Below are 26,644 nucleotides of genomic sequence, written 5' to 3' on the forward strand. Positions count from 1 at the left end.
CACATATGCTCAAACCAACATTCCTGTACTGTTCCACACTTTTCTTAAAACAGTTAGATACAATGTGCAATAAATGTAGCAATGCAACAACAGACATAGAAGGGTCTAAGGTTTTGAGCTAGAGGGCATATGGTAAAAAAAAAAAATACAGAAAAAAATCTGAGCACCAGTTTAGCTCAGCTGGAAGAGCAGGGCACCATGTGCTGAGGCTACAGTCATCATTGCACTGGCCACGGATTTAATTTGGGATCCTGATGCTATTTGGTGCACACCACTCCCCACTCTCTCCCCACAATTCCTGTCACAGCTGTTTTTTTGTGTCATTTTGGATTTTTCTTCAGTCTTAAACTAGGGTAGATGACTTTCTGTTCTAAGATTTTATGAATTTAGCCATGGAAAAAATAACTTGTTATGGACTGAAAAGGATATCAGTGAACACTTAAGAGGTAAAAGTTTGATAACACAAGCTGTAGATAACTTTTGACTTGACCACTGAGCTGTTTGTGACTTTTTAAAGTAAAATGAGACATTAAGGTGCACTGGTGGATTTCTTTTACATCACTGTAGCTACAGGAGAACACTGTAGCAGCTTTACCAAAGTGTGTTGAAAGAGACAATAAATCATGCCATTAATTTTAAAAAGCGCACTAATTGTGGACCTTAATTGCGATTAACACAACTAATGTTGACAGCACTACTAATTAATTATCATTTTCTTCTCATGCATTGCTATCGGTGTAAAATATAAAGTCCTGTCACTGCAAAAGAATACCAGAAAAAGATGAAAATTTCCACGTTTGGCTCAGGTAGTGGGGCAGTCCAGGCCACATTGGCAATGACCACTGTAAGTCTGACTCTCAAACATGATGCTGTTTGCTGCATGTCATCCACTAATCTTTCCCTCTGAATATCTTGTCTCGCTGTCCTTACGAATAAAGACCAAAAAGCCTATAAAAGTCATCTAAAATGTTCCCACCACCAGCATGGATAATACCAACAACCCACAAAATCATGTCACATTAGCATTCCAGTCAGGAGATAAAGCAGCTTTGACATCCTGCAGATGATCCCATGTCGCTGTTATAGAGATGCCGATAAAAGGCAGCAGCTCTAAGGAGGGCCAGCCTCTAATCTGGGGGGACATTAGAGTCTCTCCCCAGAGGGATGCAGCATGGCCCCTAAACATGAAGCTGTTGCCTGGAGCACAGAGGACAGCCATGGTTTCTCACGAAGGAAGTTCTCTCTTAGCTAAAATATTATGGAAACAGCCCCTCCTTCCTCCCATTCTCATTTTGCATGATAAGAATCAGGGAAAATGGAAAAATGCAAGGGGAGAAATGAATAAATATATTTTTGTAAAAAGTCAAATGAATGGCGATTGTAATACAGCGGTGTGGTAAATGAATCCTATTGATGGGGCATATCAAATTACCGACTAAGTCCAGGTGGTGGAAGTTAACTGGGTGCTACTGAAATCCTATTACAGACTCCCCACCCTCCTTTTCTTTCTCCTTTCCCTCCCCCTCACCCATTTCTCCTTTTTTTTTCTTCCCCTGCCTAGCATCAGAGGAATGGGGGATTGTGGATTGTGGCAAGCTGATTCAGACTTAGGTAAAATGACATCTAACTGATGTTGAGACTGGCAGCAGGCTCCTGTAGCAGGGAGATAAGACCATTGCTGCTGGCATTTCAATTACACTTTACTGCCCCGCACATCTGTTGCGAGAGCTACTTTTCAGCCTTTTCCCCCTCAGGCAAATACAGCCTTACTCTGACTCCACTGGCTTTCTTTGACTGCACAGCCTCCTTTACTCGTTCTTTATCCACAACAAATTCAGATTGTCTTCCTCCTTAGCTTCACTCTGCCCACTGTTTGTAATCTATTTGTTCGGCCTGTTTAACTCAGAGGGAGCTCTGGCTGGACAGATGACAGGCACACTAGAGCACAAAAGAAAAAGGGAGGCTGAATCACAAGCCAAATGATACGCAAATAAAGGGTGGGAGAAAGTCAGGCAGAAAAGCAGGTACTGTAGATAGAGACATACAGCAGGGGTACACAAAAGTGACGGGTAATTAAACAACATTAATGACTCTAGGTAGGAGAAAGTTAAGCTGACGAATGTAGAGGCTTTAGAGATGAGGCATGTCGTAGCCTACATCCAACCCTGCTACACTGATTTTGTTACAGCTTAACATATTAAAACAGAATCTTTTCATTCTGTGACAAAACATCAGATCACACAGTCAGTCTTTAACCTACAAGACAAACTCTGGAGGCTTTAAAGCAAGGTGGAAAACCCCCCAGAGGAATTACTAACAAGCACAGAGCAGCACCGGAAGATGTGTTTACCCATTTCAGGATTCAGGGCTGCATTTTTACTACAGTTTGTCATCTGAAGCTCTCACAACCACAGCTTTACCAGTTACCGAGCTGCACATATATATTTCTGTTGCTTTTAAGCAGCAAATTGTCTTTTTCAAACAAAGAAAAACATTTTAAAACACTTAAACTGTCAATCAACATTTACAAGCCATTTTTTAGGCTTGTGTCCCGTCTGTGTTTTTATGGCCACAGATGAACCGGACTGTACTGCAGCAGTCTGAGTGATGCGGCTGAAGTTGTGTTTACCCGTATCAAGCAGGCTGGTGCAATTTTGGTATTTGCTTGGCATGAAATTGTGCTTGTGACTCTATCTGCTAAGACCAACTCTTATCTCAAACATGCAAGCACAAAGATTTTTTTTTTTTTTTTGTGGCTTTGGTTGACAGGACCTTGTCAAATATCACCAAACTGTTACATAGCTGAGTTTTGCTTCTGTCAACTTTGTTATGGAATATGCTAGTCCAGATTGAAAGCACTTTAGAGGTATCATGCTCAACTTTCTGAGGAGATGTCCAGTAGGTGGCCTCCCATGTCTTTGTCCAAAACAAAGACTGTTCATTGGCTACACCTCCACTGTCCCTCAGTGCAACACTTCTGCCAAAAAATAACAAAGTCCACACCTTTAGGGTGGAGTAAGGGTGGATGTGGTGAGTAAGCATGTTCTAGGCTACCATCCAAGGGGGTGGTAGGATTGCCATGAGCCCCTGTTTGTACTGTGGATGGCCAGAGGACCCAAAACCTGCCAGCTGTTTCCTGGAATGAGGAGGAGTGAAAAGGACCAGACAGAAGAAATGCTGTTGAGTGTGACCTTGGCTGCTTGCAGCATGCATTGAGCTCGACTCTGGCTGCCACGCCCCCCTCTCCAGCCCTGGGTTGTGGTACAACGGCCCTGTGATGAATCCTTAGTGCCCTACATGCCTAAAACTTATGCACATAACTGTATACACACCTCTTTTATTGTAAAGACCCCCAAGTGTCTCCTCAGTGCAAAGAAAGGCTGACAGAGGAGTAGGAAAGTAAACAGTCTTATAGTCGTTTTATGTCTGGGGCTTTTTTCAAAGTGTAAAGGGCTCATGATTGGCCTCCTTCAGTATGTAGAACCATCTTTACCTGATGGTACACTTGTAAATCTTGCCAATATTTATTGCGGTATATGATTTATACTGCCAATATGTATGGCTGATATAATGGCCGTACATATCAATGAAATTTTCATATCTTCCAATACTGCACTGCAAATTTGAAACTGGAAATTTAACACCCTCAAAATTAAAATTAATACTCCACCAGGGTTTATATGGGAACCACTGATAGAGTGTTAAATAACACTTTGTAAAGTGTTAAAATTTCAACACTAGCAAAGTGTTAACTAACAACTCTTACAGTGTAAAATATTAAAACTATCACAGCAAATCATCAGTGTTGATTTAACCCCCATGGTGTTAGATTTAACACTTTCCCAGAGTTTACATAAGTTCCCTAGAAAGTGTTAAATTAATATCTCCCATAGTGTTAATTTTAACACTCACAGTGTTGTTCTTGTACACAGTGCAAAGTAATTTATATTTATTATAAATTGCCAGCTCACATCAAACTTCTCAGGTAATGTGAGGTATCACATGGCAGGTACCGAGCAGTAAGACAGTCACAGCATCTGTGTTTGCCCTGAGTTTAACAACTGCACTGCCACTTTCACAGTCAGCCATCCATCACTACAGTCAGAATGTGACCAACTGCAGGGGCGGAGCTAGGTGTTGCCAACATTAGGGGCTTAGCCCAAGACTAGGGGAGTCTGGGGACATTCTCCCGGTGAGATTTTTCCTGCTTTACAGATGCTAATTTCATTGATTTACGCATTTTTTATTCATGGAATGCATACATTTTATTTGGGAGAACTTAAAGTACCTCTTAAAACAGTTTTGATCATTTTAAGTGTTGTGTAGCCCATATACCTTATCTAATAATAAACACATAAGTGTTGAGTTTACACCTGTAACCCTATTACATATGTTTTTAAAATTCCCAAAGGCAAATAGCACAACAGAATTTCAAATGGGACTTATCATCTATACTCTGATCAATTCCTTTCTGACTCACTCTGTTTCCTGCTCTCTCTTCCTCCTCTAATCTTCTTTCATTCTCTCACTTTCTCTCTGCGCCACGCTTTTACTCCTGGATGGAAGTTTGCTCCTCTGAAAGAGGAAAATATAGAAACAAGGAATTTTATACTACTATTATACTACTATTAAAAGATCAAATTTTATATTTATCTTAGTCACATCCGTTAACTATTTCCCATGATTGGAGTCAATAAGGTCAGACTAAATAATCCTAACACAAAATCAAACAATCTTCTAGAGTCTAAAAGTCACATAATATTTTTCTGTATAAGATCCAAGTTAAATTAGAAATCAAAACCTGTCAGACTTTCATTTCAAAAAGTAAAAAAAGTTAGTGTTTCCTATCTGATTTTAACCTCTCCAGTCTACAGTCAGCTCACACTTCAGCAGAAACATAGTAAAGAGTCGACCTAGGCTAAATAATGAGTAGAAGTTTAATCCCCCCTCTTTTAGATCATCCTTTGTTCTATATGGTTCATGTCTGACTACAGTGTTATAAACACAGCTTTAACCAAACGTTAAAGTATATGCTAAGAGTTTTGTTCAAAATGACAATGGGGTTATCTCGTTTGTTTGTTTTTCAGGGAGAGATTTTTCCCCTCAAATAAATGAGTTAGACTGTATTTAACATCTCTGCTGTGCTCAGTGTGTGTGTGACAAAATGACCACAGCTTTCAGGATCAGATCACTGTTAATCAAACATGTTCAGGAGGAAAACTTTAAGAAAAGAGTGTTGTCTGAAACGTGGAGGATGCATTTTTATTTTCTCGGTTATAACTCCATAATTTAGACACGTGTGACGGGTGTGTCTGTGTTTTCAGCTTTAATCAGAGTAGTGAGTCTGACTGAAACGGCACAGACACAAGCAGACACACCATGTGAACTGTGAGCTCAGGCTGAATTAACCTGCTGTATGTTGGCTGTCTACTAAATCAGATTTTAGAAACTTCACCGGTATCCGCTGTCCTCTATGCTGAGCGTTTTTTCATTCAACTTTGGTTTCGCTACTGCAGCACCAGCATTTACCAAAGATTGCATATTGTCGACAAGAGCACTCACTTCATCCCCAATTCGCACACAATCAATAACTTAACGGAGGAGCGAGTCGCCCTGAAACCAAAACGGTTCGGGGCTTTAATGAAAACATCCGGGGCTTGAGCCCATGTAGCCACCCCCTAACTCTGCCGATGACCAACTGAATAGACAGCTACACTCATGGTGCAGAAGTGTCTAACATAAAAAAACAACAATAATTCACCAGAAACATGAGCATAGGAATTCCAACAGTGATAGCTGTAAAACAGGCAACATCTAAACACAACTAAATACATCTAAAACATCTAAAACTTCTAAAACACATAGAAAATTCATCTAAACACTGTGCACCAAGGCTTGATGGGAAAACTTTGCCCCCCAGATTTGAAATAACAATGGGCAGGGCTTAAATCAATTAACTCTCTTCAGAGTTAAATTAACACTGCACAGATCAACACTGTCAAATAACTCCAACACTGAAGGCCATTTAACTCTGAATGGAGTTAAAATTACACTTTGAGTGTTAAAATCAACATTTCATTTTTTAACAGCAGGAATTCAACACTCCAGTTTTTGCTGTATGATACTTCATTTTTTAAGCTAATTTTTACTGATACCAATATCATGCCAATAATATCATGCATCCCTATTGGAATGACTAAAATGTGACTTAAAATAAAGAGTATTTTAATCTTACAACTAAGACTAAGACTTTTTTTTAAAATAGCTGCCAAAATTGACAGTGCACTCCTTCAAGATCAATGCACTCCCTAAGGCCGGACACACACTACAGGATTTTAAGCCCGATTTGGGGCAAGATTTGCCTCCCCCGACGATCGTGGGGGCGTATACTGACTGGAACCTCGTCGCAAACGATTATTTGCCTGAGTCGTCTGCATGAATGTGATGTCAACACAATTTACAGCTCCAAATCACGTCTTAGCCTCCCAAACCCTGAATCGCAAATATCAAACATGTCTGACATTTGCGATTCTTGGTTGTAGCGCCGCTGAGGGAGTACCCACAACAACCGATGAGAGCGAGCACACCGGGTAGCGTCACCAGACGAATCATACATACTTTCACCGCTCACAACCATAAACACAATGGTATCTTAATTCCAGCCAAGATTTCGTCCTAAGTCTTTCCCTTGTTTTATGATTGTTGCTACACCTGTAATGCATGCCAGGACACTCTGTTGTGAAGAGACAGCAAGATGGTATCGACAGACATCTGTGTTTTGTTTTGTTTTTCTGATGTCACGTGATCACGTGAGGTCGTAGGCAGGTCGGCAGGTGTGTGGTCTCCAGTGATCTGACAATCTGGCTGAGTTGTCTAGTGTGTGCGTTCAGAGGATTAAAGATGAAAAATCTTTGGAAATTGTCCCGAAGTCTGTGGTCTCCCACTGTTTTAAAATCGTTTCAGATTAAAAAATCGTCTAGTGTGTGGCCGGCCTAAGAGGGAACCAATGCTTTACACCAAGCAAAGTCTTAGGTTGTCCTTGAATTAAGCACCTGCAAAAAATCTCTGCCATAACACCCAAACAAACAAATAACACTGCAAGAGAGAGGAGGAGTTTCACGCCAACACCCCCCAAAAACAAAACAAAGAAAAAACTTTGAGAGCGCAATGTAAACATGCTAAAGAAAGTGTCGTCCCATCAGTGTGAACACAAAGCTAAAAACAACAAACCCAGAGGGAGTTTTACTGTACTCTTCTTTTTTTAAAGTCATTCCTAATATATTAATTTAGGATATGTTTGATAAATTCAGTACAAATGTTACAATGCTGCATATTTTTCTTTTTAAAACCACTTGGCTCAATAAAGCATTAAGTCGTTATAGTTTAGTAAACTGAATACCTGCAGACACCATAGAGGAATATTACTGATGATGATTCATTCTCCAAGCTTTTATTCTAGGAATATGATGCATGCAAATTAATTCTATAAATACATGTACACAATCATTTGAGCTGACAAACATACAGACTCCGCAGAGAGCTATCAACACATATTGTGATTCATTGTTAAAAGGAGTCAGATGACTTGACTGTGAAAACAGAATACACACATTATTCACTTTTCTCTCTCTTACACAAAATTACATAGAAAATGAATCAAGCAAACTGCTAAAGGGCCATTCCTCTACATCGTTAAAAGTTACGCACAGTCCAGACCAATTTAGAACATGTGTGTAAATGTGTGTATTAGTGTCTGTCTGCAATGTGTGAGCACATGTGTGCTGCCCTGGAAGATTTAATTAGGCTGGGAGCAGTTAGAAGAGATTAACATCCATGCTGTCTGAGCTGTCATGTCGACAGAGCGTGTCAAAGCCCTCCGCCGTCCCCATCACTGCTGAATTACAGACTGGAACAGGTGTCTCAGCTGTGTCACAACAAACACACAACACAGCACAAATGACAACAGACAGCTGTAAATATAACATCTAAACTAAGTAAAACTCATTTGTTTATGAAAATGACAACTCCGAATGAGATGCTGTAAAAGCAGAAAGCTGTGTGAGCCCAGATTATAGATTTTAAAACAGTTGAAGCTCCTTCAGCTGACAGGATCTTACAACCTTCAAAAATAAATGAACCTTAATGGTGCTATAAGTAAGATTTTCACTCTCTCAGAACAGCAAATAACGAACATTTGTCGGCAGGGATTTAATGAGGTGGTTGATCAAAACCAATGACTTAAAAAATATCTCATGCAAAGCTAAAAATTCTAAGTGTATGAATTAGACTTTGCTTTAAAGCAGAAATATCTAATAAGTGCAAGGTCATGTTGATGTGTGTTGTACATGTGAGTACTTCAGATTTGAGTTGGTGGTCAAAACAGTTAAACAGTATGTTTTAACCTACACAGTCTAGTCAGATAGCTGCGGGGCTTGGCACTAAAATAGTCTCTCTGGTGCCGCTTCAGGATAGGATTGCATTCAGGGCCAAACGTTGTCTTTTGATCTCCATCGATCCAGCATGTGGCCAGATAGCATTGCTTCCTGGAAAAGGCTGGATAAATAATTAAAGAAAGAATTCTAAATGTGTAGTGCAATACCTCCACAGAGAGAGGAAGAGAGAGAGAAAGCAAGCAAGCACTTTGTCCTTTTAGGGTGATGGCTTAACAGACCGTTTTATGAAAGAAGAAGTTACATTATTTTCTAATCCCCAGACATCTGTAAGTTTATTACTTTTTAAATGCTACAATAAATCACAACATCTAAAGTATACTATATGCTCAGAGGGTGGTTTCACAATAGAGACCCAGGCCCAAATCTAAGCATATTTGGCCCCTAAGTCCAGTTCATTTGATCAGCATGAGTGCAAGTGTTTTTGAGGACTGTGTCTGAGTCTGCTTGAAGTGGTGGTAGGCATGATTCTTGTTTACTCGGACATGGTATGTGGAAGATTCTAACACAAACATGCCTAAGTACGGTGTACACATCGGCCAATAGAGCACACTCAAAAAAATGAACTAGAGGAATTGTTCACCTTAATAATATTTGTTATTTTCAGGTAACTTAAAATATATGCTTTTGTTAGGTTTCTATATATATATATATATATATATATATTTTTTTTTTTTTTTTTTTTTTTAAAGTCAATTTAAATTTGTTGCTTATTCCCTTTAAACTACATTTATGTGTTTGGTTGTCATAAAGCATTTAAGTTACATCAAAGAGCGCTGCAGTACCTCTAAAAACCAGTTGGTGGCAGTAGTGTGGAACAGAGACCCATTACTGCTAAAGAAGAAAACGTGTGAATCGATGACAACTGCACAGGCGCACAGCTGCTCCATTGTGGTTCACCTTCATATATTCAAATTTTGGCCGACTATCTGACTATCCTTGAGCTAAAAGAGGTAAGAGAAAGCTTCTCTAAATATGAATATTTTTTCTGAGTGCATTTGTTTGTGTTTTTTGTACATTTTTTTGAGGCACAATGAAACTTTGATTTTGGAATGTTTTAAGCTAGCCTTGCATCGACTTACATGAAACCACTTGAACTCTGCATGTCTTTAAAAACCGTTTCCATTGTGAAAACACTCTGTGGAGCCTGTTATTTTAGATGTAAAAGTCTTTTCAAATGAAGCTGGTGATCCGAAAACAGTCAAGTTTGACTTTAAAAGCTGCTAACTATCGTCTGACTCCAATTATATATTGATTGATTTCTCAGGCAACATTAAAATAATATTGTCAGTCTCAATGTAAGACTCCGTTTGACCTAGTTATTAACACTTTTCAAGTCAGCTGGTGTTAAATTCCTCAGCATGAACATGTAATGTCACTGATATTTCATCTCAGTTGGCAAAAACAAGTTAGTTTGATAGCAGATGAGCTCTGTTGTAAGTGAAGGGGTCCTGTCTATGAAATGAGTAACTAGTGATAGATGTTTGACATTATTTACATGTAAAGTGACTGAAAATGTAGAAATAAAAGTCCTAAAAGGTTTGTCTGTATTTGTGTCATTAAGCTACAGGTGCCCAGTAGGACATAAGCAGTAAGAGACTCAGCTGATGGAACAGGTGTCAAATAAACATGATTTTAAGGTAATACATTCAAAAGTCATTTAATGTTTTGTGTCTGTATTTAGCTATGTTTTAATTTTCCTGTAGGATCACATTTGTGATTTACCATGACCTCTATGATTGTTTAACTGTTAGTGAAATTAAGCTCAGTTATTATTGCCCTGCTACACCCTGCTGAATGAGCTGGTTTGTAAAAAATATAAATTCAGTTCTGTTGTTGTAACTCTTGATAGTACAGCCACAGAAGAAGGATTATAGCTGATAGATGGAGTAAAATCTGTACAACTTTACAATAATATTTTATCACTCCCTCAGGTACATGTTATCATGAAGACCTAGCTGTGCTAGCAGGCTTGCCTATCCTACCAGAGTTTAAACAGTCCCACCGAAATCATCCAGCAAGAACCACGGTGGAAACCAAATCTGGCCTGCAGTTCATCAGAGAGGAGGATCTCCCTGCCATCATCTCACCTCTGCCTGAGGCTTCTCAGAGCACAGCGGACTGAAGGTTTGTTTCAGATGGTTTTTATTATCCTCTAAAATAGAGAAGCTAATTCAATAAAATTAAAGTTTGAATTGCAGTATGTTGAAGTTTTAGCTTTTTTTATTATTCATTTACCCCCAGCAGTAAAGCTCAGAGCAGTGACTTGTAAATTTTGATTGCTTTGTTTTTCTCCATCTTTGTCATAGTCATTGTCATCAGTTGCTGACACTGAGGCCTCCTGACTGTCCAAGACTAAAGATCTGAGGTAAGCATACTTTGATTTTAATATGTTGAAAAGCATTGCAATAATTGAAACTTTTTGTAAGCCATGTATCGATAATCTGTATAGTTGTCGGTGTGTAAAGTAAAGAATATGATTAATTTTTTCAGGTGATTTGCTCCAAGTAGCTCCTTGGATGCTGAGCATCGAGGGTTAGGTGCTTGTGCCTCCACATCCAAATGTTGCAGCATGGCTTGAAGCCTTTTTCTGAAGCTAACTTCACTCTGCTGTATCAAGAGTAAGCTTCTATCACACTGGAATCAAGCAAGGTAGCTTTCTTGTGATCTTTCTGTAAAGTTTGCTTCCACGAGTAATGGATAACAACATATTTTGAAATGATGTATCATTTATTTCTTTTCATGTGATTTCAGGTTTTTTGTGTGAATCACCCCCACCTGTGGCAGGCACCAAGGCAACAAACTTCATCAGCCAAAAAAGGTGGAACGTCCATGACAGGAAGAACAGCCTAGTCAGTTCTCACATATTCTCCCTCTTAAGACTATCAATGGACTCTAAGGACAGTGCGTGAGTCGTATCCAAATATTTGGACTTTTGTGTACGTCGTTGGTTATTGTGCTTTTACAACATTTGCTTATATCTTTAGCAGTAGTTCCTTTATTTTTTAACATGTCGATTCAGATTTGTGGTTGATATTACTCATAACTACTGACAGTTATCAAAGTCAGTCAGCTGCCACTCACAGGCTCCAATTGTTTTTGTGTTCCAAATATTTGAAAAAGGCAACAGCTGATGTACTGTAGGTGAGAATTTTCCACACAAAAATTAAAAATGTCCATTAAAATACAATGCAACAGTTGAATATGAGGCTGGTCAAACTTAAATTAAGTTACAGTAATAATTCAGATTTCCTTTATTTATTTATTTATTTTTTTTACCTCACTCATGGTGTTTCTTAAATTCATCTATAATTCTCCTGACAATAAATAAGTGACTGTGGTTCCTTGCACCACTAGAGTAACTTTGCTACCTCCACCAAGGAGGTTATGTGATCGGGTTCATTTGTTCATTTGTTTGTTAGCAACATAACTCAAAAAGTTGTGGACAGATTTTCAGGAAATTTTCAGGAAATGTCAGAAATGGCATAAGGGAGAACTGATAAGATTTTGGGAGTGATCCGGATCAACGTCTGGATTCAGGAGTTTTTTTGAGGATTCTGTACTATTGGGAGATAGGGCTAATGGTGGAGGTCTGCGCTATTACCACTTTACACCAGTAGATGGCGGACGTGAGTAACTTCAATCCTAGTAGCACTTTGGGTGTGTTTCTATTCAAAGTTTTGGAGTTTATAGAGTTTGAAAGACGCACGCTCAGTCGAGGAGACGAGTCGGACCACAATAGAGAGAAAAACAGCAAATTGTAGCGAGAATACTCACAATGCTGGGAGGAATAGAGGAATATTCACCCTCTGCCATGACCTCCAGTCGTCTAGTGAGACCATGGGTGAGAGTGTCAGTGCATCTGTTGGCACAAGCAGGCAATGCTTCCGCCATGACAGTCCACCCATAGTGAAGCCAATGCTTTGCCTCACCGTGTTTCCACCCCACCGGGGAGGGAGACATTGGCGAATGCCTTGGTGGGGGGCACATGGGGATGGATCCAGGAATTTTTATAAAGGATTCTTCACTATTGGGAGATAGGACTGATAGTCTGCGCTCTCCAAGTGCTTTTCTAGTTCTTCATGGCAGATTTGCAAACCATACACTCATATCACAATCTACTGTATAAAACTGTTTATACACGTGTGCTTGGGGATAGGCTACAAGTGTAACTAATATGAAACAAGACCAAAGAAGGGTTAGGGGAAGGGGCAGCAAAAGGACTCGACTCAAAAGGCATGATACAAAACAATCATGCCTAATCGGAAAACATCCTCAGTTTATTATATATTTGATTTGAGAGAAAAATCACTGTGTACACATGCTCTAAAATCCACCAAGTATAATATTGTTTCAATTTCTTTCAGAAATATATATTTGGACTGTTTCCATATTTGAGTTCAAGGATTAAATTCTTAACAGCGCTGGAGCAAAAAAGGGTGTTGGTTTGTGAGCACCATCACTGGAGTTATCACTGTCCAAGTGACAGGTTTTTCCAACATGCCTTCAGCCTCAGAAGCTACTTTGAGGTGAGATGTTTTTCTGTCTGCTTTCTGTGAGCAGAAGTCAGAGCTACATGTACACCTTGTTGGAATCAAAAGAGTGTATCCTAACACTGATAACACGTGCAGTAATATTTAAAGATGTGGATTTATCAACCTTGATTCTGCATGGCAATCAAATTTACTACATTTTGTTTCCTTTGTCAAAATATTTGCAGTGATTGCATTTTTGCATCACTGTTTCTGGTAAAAATGTAGATGTCATATAAATAACTAAGTCAATGTATGTTTGTTTACTTTATTAAACTGCATTTATTGTAGCACTAATCCAAACTGACTGTTGATATTTAACTCGAACCCAAAGATCATGATGTTAAAGTATGAATACAAGGCCTGAACTTTAAGGGAATAGTGCAGTCATAGTTTTTTGCACAAACCCAGTATGTACACTGCTCTGTAAAAGAAACTGAAACTTTTTCAGAGGCTTGTTGCAAAACCCTGGGCTCTCACCAAAGCAAAACACACATTTCTTACTTTTAATCAATTCATCTCAGGGAAAAACCTAGGTTCACAGCTCTGCACTTGAAATGTTGCCCAGAGGTTCAAACAAAAGGCATAAATGAAGCTGAAACAGATTGTCCAATCGGATCAGGTGGGGTTACTAGTACTCATCACCAAACTGTGTCTGACCGAATAACCTCAGCTCTACCGTGGCGTCCTCACAGCTGAACAGCAGCGAGTGCTGCAGATCTGTGAGCTCTGTCCACAGCCATCAGAGAGAGGCAGGCTGATCGCTGCTGGCAGCTCTGCCTGTTCCTCTCTTGTTGCCTTTGATCAGTGTGATCAGTGACGCACAGCGTGCCAGCAGCCCCTCAGTACAGGGGACTACCTGACACCAGCAAGAGCACAAAATACACAAAGACAGCCCGAGTTCAACACAACACACGTGTGCCACAGTAGAGTAATGTAACTGAGGACATTAGTGAGTATTTACATTATTAGTGTTGACTGTGGATGGAAATATAGCATTTTCTTTCTACCTGTCTACAAAAACGACAGCTTTAGAATCAGTTACTCTATTAATGAAGATTTTTTAACACAAAGCCCTTGAAATAGCATATCTAATGCAACACTTTAATTCAATTTAACCATCTATCAACATACACAAGCACACTGAAAATGATCCATATTTAACCTTCATAACTCCATCAGCACTGAATACAGACATGCTCATATTTCTTCTTTCAATCTCCATCTATTTTAATTAAAGTTGAAGTTTGCATGGTAGCTTGTGGCTAACTGTGCCAACATTGCTTTGCATTTTGAAGATTTTTAACCAACCAATAAATTAGTAAGCTAAAACCCTGCAGAAAATCTGCAGTTTCCAAAAAGGTTCAAATTAAAAAAGGCTCCAACCAACTTTAAACTCAGAGTCCTCGCCCACAATAACACGACAGTCAAATGTTGATGTCCTTACATATTTGAAAAGCAGTAGTTTTAAAGTAACATGTAAAGATGTGGTGTTGTACTCACAGAGTTCACTTACTGGCAGGTTACATTTCAAACTGGTTTGTCACTGAAAGATACTGATCTTTGTGGGCAGCTGTTATATAAGTTGAAACCTTTGTGGGATTAATGTGGTGGGGTAACCAAAGCTGCACACTAGTTGGAAAAGTTGTGTTTATCAAAAGCAGGGGAGTTAAATACTTCAGTTGGTTATGATATTATTTTACCAATAACTAAAGGCTGAAAACCAAAATAAATAAATGACATGCCATAAATCCTCAAGTAGTAGCCACTGCAGTGGATCATATTCTCTGTGTATGGGAAGTATTATATATTAGTATTAGTATTGTATTAGTAAGAAACATTTACACCATTAACCTGAACCTTGTTACAGTTCATGCAAATGTACCATAACTACAAACATCTGCTGTTACTTGCTCTTACAGCAAGCTTTATTAGACTGCAATCATTGACCAGGGGTCATTGTATTAACTTCAACAAGGTCTAGTCTGAGAAAATCTGAGAGTAGTCTAGCTGAAGAGCGTTCATTTCTGATGGCCACTCTTACAGACTGTTTATATGAGACGCCACATATCTCAGAAAGGAAGTGTAGTCATTTACCAGTACAACGTATTTCCAGTTTAAGATGATTTTTTTAGTCAGCTTTGTTCATATACAAAGTCTGGCAGATATATTCATGAAATAACCACATTATAAACATCACAGACTAAGAAACATTTCACAAATAACAGAAAAAGGCCAGAGGTCTAATCCAGGATTAAATTATGCATAGACCTGTTTTAAAAGTAGTTACAGAAACAATGACTCGCTTTAGCTTTGTTAGCTTTAGCTAAAGCAAAAAAAGCGATGCTAGATACATAATCAGCACAACTACATAAGCCAATGTGGCTAAATAAGCTTTAGCAATGTGAGATTTAGCAAACAAAGCTTAGATATGAAGCTTACATAGCTGCTTTTTTAGCTTAGCTTTAGTTAACTACATATCTCTGTTATCTATAGCTAAGTTATCTTAGGCAAATGTAGCAAAAGCTAACTAAGCTATGTATATAGCACACATATATGGCTCACGTTGCTGCTTTGTGAGCTTAGTTTTAGCTACATTAGCTACCCAGCCATGTTAGCTATACAGCCATGTTAGCTACGCAGATGACATAGATATGTGGCTTTTGTAGCTGCTTTGTGAGCTTCGCTTCAGCCACATTAGCTATATATAGCTAAGCTGGGTTGAAATGAAATGAAAGAAATTTTTGAAATGAAGGAAATTTATTTAGGTGCACGTGCAACAAATAAAACAATTTACAAGATCAAAGTGAAATTTCTGAATTTCCAAGCTAACCAAAAGGGTGTAGGCAGAAGCTAAAGCTTATTAAAACCTGCCCCTCTTATCTTACATAAACATAACCATCACAAAAAGCCACATAAGCTACGTTGGCTCCATTAGAGTGTTTTCATGGAGGACAAGCTATTTAAGCTTTTTAAAATGTTTTGTTAACATTTTTTGCAGGCCATGTTTTTAACTTTTAAATTTTGGTATCCTAAACATTACCTTAAGCCTAAACTGAAGATTAACCTGAAAGTTTTAGTGTGTGTTTCTGTTCTGAGATAGGCCTATGCAGTATCTCAGATGAACATTCTTTGAGAGTAGTAATGAGAGATGAACGCTCTGCAGCCAGACTGTCTTAAAAATCTCCCCTTAAAAAAAGGTCACCATTATGTCTTACTAGGATATGATCAGTTCCGTATATCCTAAATGAGCCTAAACATCTGTAACCAGCAAACAGCTAACTGTCAACAACTTCCATAATACTGCAACATGGTATGTAAAGGTAACAAAAAAATAAGAAATGATGAAAAAAAAATAGGTGGAGGGGAAAATGATGCCAAACAGTGAGTTAAAGCCTATAGTGTCACATCCACTATGCTGATTTATCAATCATGCCTTGATTAAGAGTGATCACAGTTTCCTGTTCAATTTACTCAAACATCATACATCTTCTAACATTTTTTTCCTTACAAGTGTTTTATTTTACAAACTTTAATCTAGAGGGAGTAGGTTTAGACTGCACTTTTTGTTACGTTACTTACATAAGCCCAAAATGAATCCTCCATGAACACAGCACTTGGCCGATTAGCAAATAGAAGTCAAAATAAACACTTTCCTTTTAACAAGCAGAAACTTCAAGCAGAACCAGACTCATGTTGAACAGCCATCTGCTGTGATTGTGATTCATTTGGAAAGTAGGATGCTGGACTGAGACAAAATGATCAACAACAACTCTACTGGACTTATTTTATTAGCTGCTCATCAGCAACTACTTTAATTGATGTAGTCATATCTAAAACCTGTTACTTGAGGTACAAAACCTTAAAAAACTACAGTTTAAATTCTATGCTAATATAAGTTGAGGACTACTGTGGCAACAAGGGTGCCCTTTAAATGCTGCACTGCAAGTGAGCTGTGAAAGAACAAAATAATTTCAAGTATTCTTTGTTTGATATGTCAAAACAAGGTGGTCTAAATCAAATATAATGCTACTGAATGATCCGTCTTGCAGCTACTGAAAAGAGAGCGGCATTTTTGGTGGGTTTAGGGCGACTCCTCTGGGTGGCAAAGGCAGCCTGGCTCAGCTGTGGCTATTCTCCTGTAGAGATGGGTGACAGTGAGGAAGGTCATAGGAAAGCAACAAGGTGGGGATACCAGTATGACAGTGGAACACTTGGGGGCAGCCTCAGCCCCTTTGGGAGAGGATGGAGGTCACTGTGTAGTACGTGTAGGATGGGTTACGGGTGTGTGTTTGCATGTCAGGGAGACAGGGGCACAGGCACAGCTCCTTCAGGAACACATGCATGACCTTGGGTTACGGCTGCTATACATATCCTGACAGACTGTTCAAAAGTCGAATGCTGACAATGTCACCCAGTACAGCTGAATGTCAGCAACATGAGCACCCTCTGGACACACACTTTACTATTCCTGCTCTGTTTTTGCATCTCACCTTCTCTTTTTGTCTTCAGTGTGATGTTGCTGACACTTTAGGTCCCTGGTGACCAATGTGAAGTCAAGGTGCTGACACAAGGATGAGGAGGATGGGACCCGTCAAACACGTTACAGGTGCACAAACACACAATAAGTCGCCTCTTCTCACGAACACACCCCTAAAGGTAAACTGACAAAACAACACAATAATATTCCTAAAGTGCTTTTGGTTTGTTTGTACTTAGCTGGAGATGCCCTGAGGTAAAAGTAAGCTAATATGCGGGGGAAGTTGTGAGATACCTGCCTATTGATCCTGGGGGCCTTGAGTCCCAGCAGCAGCAGCCCTTTTAAATGTCAGCTTTTAATTTCCTTCTCCCTCCTTCACTGCAAAAGATTTATTCAAAGCAGTGTTGTTCCAGGAGATATCAGATAGCATGGTGACAGTCTCTTAAAGAGCTTTTGTTTGGTTTAGGCATTCATGGCTTTTTTTTGTATCAGACTCTTTTATTCGAGCAGAAGAGGGGGAAGTTTCTGCATTGGGCAGTGAGTTGAAAAAAGGCAATCTCTCCCATCCATTGTGAGCCGATGTCCAACTGGAACTTCTTTAATTAGGGCTCCTCTCACGCTGAGTGACAGCAATGGCCAATACCCTCCAGACACTGATGGAGGTCACACCTACATGCACAGTCCCACACTCTCACACACCACCTATTCACAGCTAGAAACACACACATAAATAACCAGTGGAAGTGTAAAACATTAACCTTTTTCTATCATGGATGAATATTTTACAGCTAACACAATAAAGCAGCCGTGAAAGGCCAAGGATAAACATTAGCTCACCTCTGCCCACCACTTTCACTGCTTTCATTTAATTACCAGCCACATACTGCACACACTATGGAAACATTATATGGCATTATAATAAGATCACAAATCCATGTTGTGACTCCATAATGGGTGTCATTCCCTGTGTTTTTGTCTGCCGTATGAGTCATGATCAGCTCTAAAAATATGCTGTCAGATGAATAGAGATGTTAGTCTGTCTATTTAATAGTCAGGGTGCAAGGACTACATTTTAAGTGGATCTGTACTTAACCCATGTGACCCAGGTGGACGCAAAGCACAGTACGTGCTCTTCCACACTTGTACCTGTGAATATCTCTTAAAAATTAATAAAGTAATGGCTAGATTTTTGGTTCTAGCCCTTGTGTGTGTATTTAAAGGTGTTGTATCCAGCAGTTAGATTTAGCCTGAAGTTGATCAAACACCTGTAAAATCAAAAACAAATTACAGTATGCCATCTGTATCAACAGGGAAAGGCCATCTTTTCCGCTTCTACAGAGTGCCTTTTTTCCTTTTTTGTTGCTTACTTAACAGTCTGTGTACAGGGAAAAACTTGTCATCCATGAAAACACTCTAATGCAACTAATGTGGCTAAAGCTAATGAAGCTACATTAGCTACAGAAGTTACGTAGCTAAAGCTTAAGCTACCAAACTACATTAGTTGCCTTCTGTATACTGTTCTTGTAAACTTTATACCTATGATCATCAGTTGGCTGCCATATCAGGCCCCCATACTGTAGTTTCCCATCTGGCCCCATAAAGACTACTTAATTCAGAAAACGTGCAGGGGACACAAGATCTTGGGGTTTTTGGGGAATTGTTTCTCTTTAAACATCTATGAAGTCAGTCCCAAAAAAGATCAATTCCCAGTGTTAAAAAGAATGCCTCGACATTTAACCCTTACAGAAATCCACCTGTCAGCCTTTATTAGGAAATATGATGCATGATAAACACATACTCAGCAATCCAGACCAGATTAAATTAGTGTCAGGTTCCCACTTAAAATGCATTTTTTCCTGCCTGATAATCATTACAAAAGGCCTGTTTCCTGCATGTGTTTTTGACCAATCATGACACAGCATTTTAATTTCAAACCCTGTTGTGGTAGACAACATGACAGCTCCAGATTTGTAGCCCACATGGATGGGTGCATTATTTCCCTTTTCCTGCCTAAAAATTGCAAACACTGAAAAACTGCAATAATGAATACAGTAGTATGTTAATTATAATATAGCATAATGTTTATATAGTTTAGTTTATTTACATCAATTGTCAGGAAGAAGATGGCCCTAGACAGAATGCAGTTAATCAGCCCTGTTTTATGTTGTTTTCACAAAGATGTGATCAAATTAAAGCTATGTTAGCTACGCTAGCTTATACTATGTTTGCTAAAGCTAAAAAAAATTATATTTACCTTTAGATATGTTACCTACGCAAGTACATTACCTATGTAACTAATGTAGCTTTAGCTATGTTTGCTAAAGCTAACACTGCAGAAGACAAGGATAATGTAACAACATTGACTTATGTAGTTATGTTCACTATGTAGCTAGCATAGCTACTTGAGTTGTGAAACTAAAGCGAGCTACGTTTTGCACAACTGCCTTTAAAACTGGTGCATACATAATTAGACCTCTGACCCTCTTTTTGTAAGTTTATGAAATGTTGCTTAGTCTGTAATGTTTGCAATGTGCTTATTTCATGAATGTAATGATCAGACGTTGTTTATAAATAAAGTTAAATCAAAATACAGTGCTTAACAAATTTATTAGACCACCACCCAAAGTAAGGTTTATGCCACAGCTGCCCTAAATTTACAGCATTGGTAAAAATTGGTAAAACCAAAATCATTTTTTATGTTTCTGCAATGGTTAATACACCAATATGTAGAAGCTCTTTAACCCAAATTATATTTTTAATGCTAAAATATCATTATTATTGTTATCCATGAATTTTCAAATTTACTGATTTACAAACAAACTGAAAAATTAGTAAAGCACATTATTATTTCTTGATTAATATGTCAAATTATAGTTATTTACTTGCATTCCTGAACAGAAAAATGAGTTTTAGTGGTTGACTGTTATGCTTGACAAGTTTCTCACGTCTCAGAGAAGCCCAGTGAGCCGGCTCAGATTTGGGTATAAAAAGGTGAATTCAGTTTGAAATTCCTCATTCCTGTTCAAGATAGTAAAACGTGGAGAGCTCACTGAAAATGAAAGAGTCTGCATTAAAGCACTTCCTGATGCTGGATGGTCTTTGAGACAGGTGGTCTAATAAATTTGTTAAGCACTGTATACAAACTTGTAATACAAAAGATATGTTGTATCTGCAAATGACGTCACATCCACCCTCGCAGAGGCAGCATCTCACATTAGTGGCCTGCAATAGGGGGCATCTGAGAGCTGTGGTCTGCAGCCGGACCCTCTTCTTTCATAAGAAGTGCAGTACAGTACTCATTCACACATCAGCTTTCAGCTAACTAGAGGCCAGTTTTCCTGTCTTGATATTATCTGATACAAAGGCTGAGACTAAGGGTTCTGGTTTGGCTCGGCTAGAGGAGCAGGCCCCCATGTACAGAGGATGAAGCCCTCTTTGCACTGGTTGTGGGATCGATTCTCAGTCAAGTGTTTGGTGCATGTCTTCCCCTACTCTCTCTGTGCAAATTTCCTGTCTCTCTTCAGCTTTCTTACTGAATAAAGGCAAAAAGCCAAAAAAAAAAAAAAAAAAGACATCTTAAAAAAAAACAAAGGCTAAGAGACAGATGAGGCTAAGATGCAAAGTTAGAGAATGACTAAGCAAAAATCTTGACAACAGTAAATACTGGACAAGCAGTCTGACAGCAGAGCATCCCTGCAGATATTATTAATAGCAAGTTATGATGTAGCATTTGACAGTGTAACTATTGATATCATCACTGGTTAATGTTTAGCAGGTTGTAGGAAGTCATCTAACCTACATACCTTATGTCTAAAGTTTGCATACAAATAAATGACTACAGGACTTTATCTAACTTAGCTAAAAGGTTTTCTCTTTCCTGTTTATCTTAAAGTTAGCATTATAAACTGTTTACCAACAGCTGGCAGTACATGCCAGTACCTTACCAGTAGATATGGTTTTCGTCACAATGTCTTTGCCAGCTTAACCACCCTCTTTTTGTCAGCAAATGTGCTTTGCCAATAAGGGTTGCACCCAGACCTTAAGTAGACACTCAAAGACAACAAACCAAATCCCTGCATATTGAGTCATTAAAATACCACAAAAACTGGAGAAGTATGGCTAACAACAGAAAAGAAATTGTCCATACTTAGCTAATAATATGTCCAGACAGACCCTGAAAACAAACCTCTGTGATGGTTAGTATCATTAAAGTAAGGTGGCTATCTCAACAGTGCACATGCTTTCAATACATACTGGAAATAATCACTGCCATAGTCTGCTTTCAGTGAATATATTTCATTTTCATTGTATTTATTGATGTTTGTATTTCATATTGTTGCAGTTACATTTTTAAGTAAAATTGAAATGCCAGATGTAAGCACAGGACTTTTTCACCATAGTCTGCAGCCTTCCACTAAAGATTCATGCTAGAATTAAAGTCATGATTTAACCTAGGAAGGATTGTTGTTTGGTATAATGGTTGTTAAAGCATACCCTGACCAGAGTTAAATAGACATTTTCCACTACTACAACAGCCTTAAAGTGCTGCATGAGTTTACAGAGCTGTCAAAGAGTTAAATCATTATTCCCAGCTACAGAAAAATGCTGTATTACAAGAGCAGGTTTTTGCAAAGAAAGCAAATGAAATACATGGCCAGCGAACCTTTTGCAAATACGTTACTTCATTATGTTGACAAAAAATGCAATCCAGGCAGATTTCAAAGAGGCAAGGTAAAAACAGTTTTTCTATCACATACGGTGGAGTGAAACAGTTGTGAAAACTTTAACATCTCAGATTAAGTATCTCAGATAGTGGATAGGACTGATTGATTATTTTTCAAGAACCTACCCTGAGATTCAGTGGGTGAAAATATGTATTATTTCTGATGTCTCAATAGTTAAAACAGAAGCTGGAGTAAAAAGATTTGTCACATTTTTTAGACATCCAGCCACATGTTTTTGGGTTTTGATATCGTGACGATGACAGAGCTAGTTCCATCCAGTCCACCCTCACCTCCTCAGACGCAGCACTGTTTCTGCCACAGGCACTTAGTGAGGGATGAACAGAGCAGCAGTAACAGCCGACTGCCGCACTTCTCCTCCTCCTCCCTGCTCCCCTCACCCTCCACACATTTGTCTTCTCACCTTCTTTTTCCCCCATCGCCTTCTGCTTTAAACATGGAAGAGTTAATTTGCTCATTCTGCAGGCAGCATCTCTTTCTATTTATCTTTCTTCTTTTTTTTCCCCCTCGCTCTCTCTCTCTCTCTATCTCTCTCTCTCTCTCTCTCTCCCAGGCAGGGCTGTGCTGTCAGGCCTTTCCAGAGCATTGGGGTTGTCAGGAGTGATGGATGACTATCAACCTTCTGCTGTCTTCCACTACGCTCCTGGGAGATTTACAGGCTCGCTGACTACCAGGCATGAAAACCAATCTCTCTTTCTCATTCTTCCCTCCCTTCCTCCATCCATGCCTGCCTTGCTCCTTCCATCTTGCTCCCTCGATTTCAACATCTCCTCCGCTACTGAAAAAAGATTTCATAATGGAGAGATGTGTGCAAAACAACATTTAAATTCGTGTGTGGACAGAGGGAAGCGATTGCTCCTCTTGAGGGTTATTGTGGATGTGTCAGAGGCAAATAGCATCCTCAGAGTGATATGCCTGCTCTTTGACAGCCTATCTTGCCCATCTTCATCTTTTCCACCGCTTCCAGCTCCTTCTCAGGCTCTCAGCACGTGAGCAACCATCCATGTTCCTCTTGCTGATGTTAATTGTAGCATTGGAGAAAGGTAGTGGGATAATTACCATCTAAAAATAGTAATTGCTTTATTATTGCAACCATTATTGATAATGATTGTTCAAAGGCATTATGCTAATGCAGTTAAACAGTTTCAGTATTATTCTTGCCAACACTAACCAGCAGTGTTATCCAAAGACAGCCTCCTATACAAGGTGAATGCTTCAACGCAGGACTTGAGAATACATTACGTAACAGCTGTAAATCTTCAGTGCTTGTACACCTTTTGTTACCACACTTTAACCAGTTAAATTGCATTTTTTTTTTTTTAAGATAGGTAGTACAGAAATGCTACTAAGCTTTAGAAAACTACTCATCTTCAATCATATTTTCAACTGTACATTGTCCTGAGCAAGAGAGAGCAAGGATGGTCAACTCAAAGGTTGATGGTTTATTACAACCAGACTGCAGAGGAACTAAAATGTCCACACTGCACAAAAACACTGGCATGATTCCTTAAAAAGTGTAACTAAAACAAGAAATTAGCCTGGTTTGGGTGCAAAGGACTTCTATATTTTGTTGATGTTGAATTGAAGCAAAGCTTATCTAAATGTTGCTATTAAAAAAGTTCAGTTCCTTGTGTTTCTGAACAATTACATCTCCATTATTTTAATGATTAGTCTAAACTACAAAAAATGTATTGTTTCAAAAATATTTTTGCAGTTTGTTTGCAATTTTCTAAGCCCAACCCTAACCAAAAATGACCTACTATTGGGTGCGTTAACATGCTTTTACACCTGGATTACTTGGAGAGGTTTCTTGGTTTCGACATGTGTTAACACAACAATCAAATTGTTTTGGATTAAAAAAAAAAAAAAAAGGTATGAGTCAGGATCACTTTAAAGAGGTGGTCTTGACTTCCTGATCATTTCAACTGCATCTGATGATTAAATAATAGCATATAAAGAAACAACAGGCTAAAGTTACTCAACATCTGGTCAGAAGAGCAGAACATGACTTGACAACACTGTCTGCTTAACATTTGAATCCCCAAATGTGGTCCAACTAATTGAACCACAGAAATTTGACTTGTTAATCACTAAAACAGAGCTGTAATCCATACAAAAATTACACATGCCCCAAAAACCCAACATTGGGTTACACATGGGCCAGAGTTCCCTTACAGGTGCACATATTTCACCATCAGATCTGATTTTTATAGACATACTTATGACATACTTCATGTGGGAAATGGCACAAGCCAACTTCAGGCCCCATTCTGTGCATAAACAATATCTATAAATGAGCCCCCTGGTCTCTACTTCTACATTCTGCTGTCAGAGCCTCTCTGCCAACACTAACAGGTGTTACAGCTTAAAGAGTGACTGTGCTAACTGGACCTTTAGGGGTTTGTCTGTGGTGCCATAGTTACTATGGATGTTGAAAATGCCAAGAGCTGTCATAAATATATATATATATTTTTTCTGTTATTACAGAATTAAAACAAGCTTATCAGATAAATGTTTCAGTTAGCATGGTCACAAGTTGGACCGTAACATCAGCAGAGCTTTGAAAGTCTCTCTCAGTGATGTGCTAAGTTTGTTAACTTGTGCATTTTTCAGAGAAATGTCAAACATTTGATAAACATTCTCACCTGACCAAATGTTGATGAGGCATTTGACCTCCTCATGGCTTCAAGTTGACCCATGACTCATTCAGAAGGAAGGCAGCCTACTAAACTAGTGTCCTGAGTACAGAGTAAAACCAGTATGGCATTTTATATATATATATATATATATATATATATATATATATATATATATATATATATACAATAAATACTCAGCAGGCTGCAGCATAATGACAGCCACTTTAGAAAACTGCAGTGTCAACACAAAACAACCCAATGGAAAAATGCAGCATTGTATGATTTTATCATCTCAATTGGAACAAAGCAAACAAGCTATAAGAGTGAAAACACCTTAAGACTTGTTGACATGGTATTTAAACAGGCATCATCCATATCTTTTCTTTTAAGTTTGTTTTTTTTACTCTTTTGCCTTAATTATGATGGGATATTTGAAGAGAGGCAAGAAATAGAGAGAGCGAGAGAGTGGAGGGAAGACATGCACCAAACAGTGCCAAGACAGGGAATCTATCCTGTCACTTGTGTGTTGAGGACTAGCCTCTGTAGATGGGCACGTGCTCTATCCACTGAACTAAATCATCACCCAGGCATCAATATGTTTTGATTTTTATTAGAATTGCATCAAAATTAATATACTGGTAATGTGACAACCCTAATTTATACAGGTGTCAGTTTTTTTATTTTTATTAGTATAAACAAAGGTTAAATGCTGGTATCATGAAGGCTCCATTAGGATATATACTGTCAACATATTAATCAGTACCGAAAGAAAAGCACCAGGCAGAGGTCAGAAAATGACTTCCTAACCCCGAGATATTTCCTTGACCAATGACACATATCAACCAGGACATGTCCATGAATTATCAAATATTAGGTCTCAAAAATTCCATACCCAATCCCATAAGCACCACCTTTCAAAAACTGTCAGTGCAGGAAACCCGTATTTGCATACATTTGCAAATTCAAGAAAGGAACCACGCTGGCAATTGAAATAAGTATGAGCTTTAATATGCACACAGTGCTGACACCACTCTTCAAAAAGAAGGTAATAGACATAAATGACATGTAAATGTTATTTAGATTGCCTCCTAACAGCATGCAAAGCAGCACTGTGTCTCGCCTTATCAAATATTTGAATTAGAAAACGCGGCCCCACCTCGGTCCTGGTCTCTGAATCATGATGATAACTATGCCTGGGTGTGTTCCTCCATGTGTCTGTCTGTCTGTATGCATGAGTGTGCATACATGTGTGTATATGACTGACTCAATAATGATCTCTGGTCCTTTCTGTCAGCTGGTTTATACAGTGTAAGAGGTGAGCACATGTGCAATGCTGTCATTGACACTGGTGGTCTCATTAAAAACAGATCACATCTCAGGAGGACGGCTGGAGGAGGATTTTTGTACTCTTTCTCAGACAACATGGCATGATGCTTAACTTTTACCTGGTCCTTGTTAACTTTGTTTCAGGTATGTCCACATGCTCAGGGACAAATCTGGATTGGTATAAGATGAGAAAATGGCAGCTACAGCCACTTGCTTGGGATCCAGTCTCTGATGCAAACTTTTATCTGTAATATAAAACTGCATAGGACATTAAAAGTCCACTTACATGACACAAAGAATAGAATTTAAAAGCAAGGACAAGTCAGCTAATGTGTCATGAGAGCACTAGATTTTTGCCACGAGCGCTGTTTCACGCCTGCACTCCTGTAATATCAGGCATCAGAGTCAATATGGTATTTTTGTTTTCTTGCACAATCTGCATTAATTAGAAAAGCACCCCCCTCGGTCAGGCGCC

The 26,644-nt window shown here is 38.8% G+C and overlaps 1 protein-coding gene across 1 annotated transcript in view; it reads right to left on the reverse strand.

Annotated features, from left to right (window-relative positions):
- The window catches only part of agbl4 (AGBL carboxypeptidase 4), a 488,448-nt gene that overhangs the window by 287,755 nt on the left and 174,049 nt on the right, over positions 1-26,644 (reverse strand). The window lies entirely within an intron of this gene.

This window comes from Cheilinus undulatus, linkage group 7, assembly GCF_018320785.1.
Source record: "Cheilinus undulatus linkage group 7, ASM1832078v1, whole genome shotgun sequence".
Taxonomy (NCBI): Eukaryota; Metazoa; Chordata; class Actinopteri; order Labriformes; family Labridae; genus Cheilinus; species Cheilinus undulatus.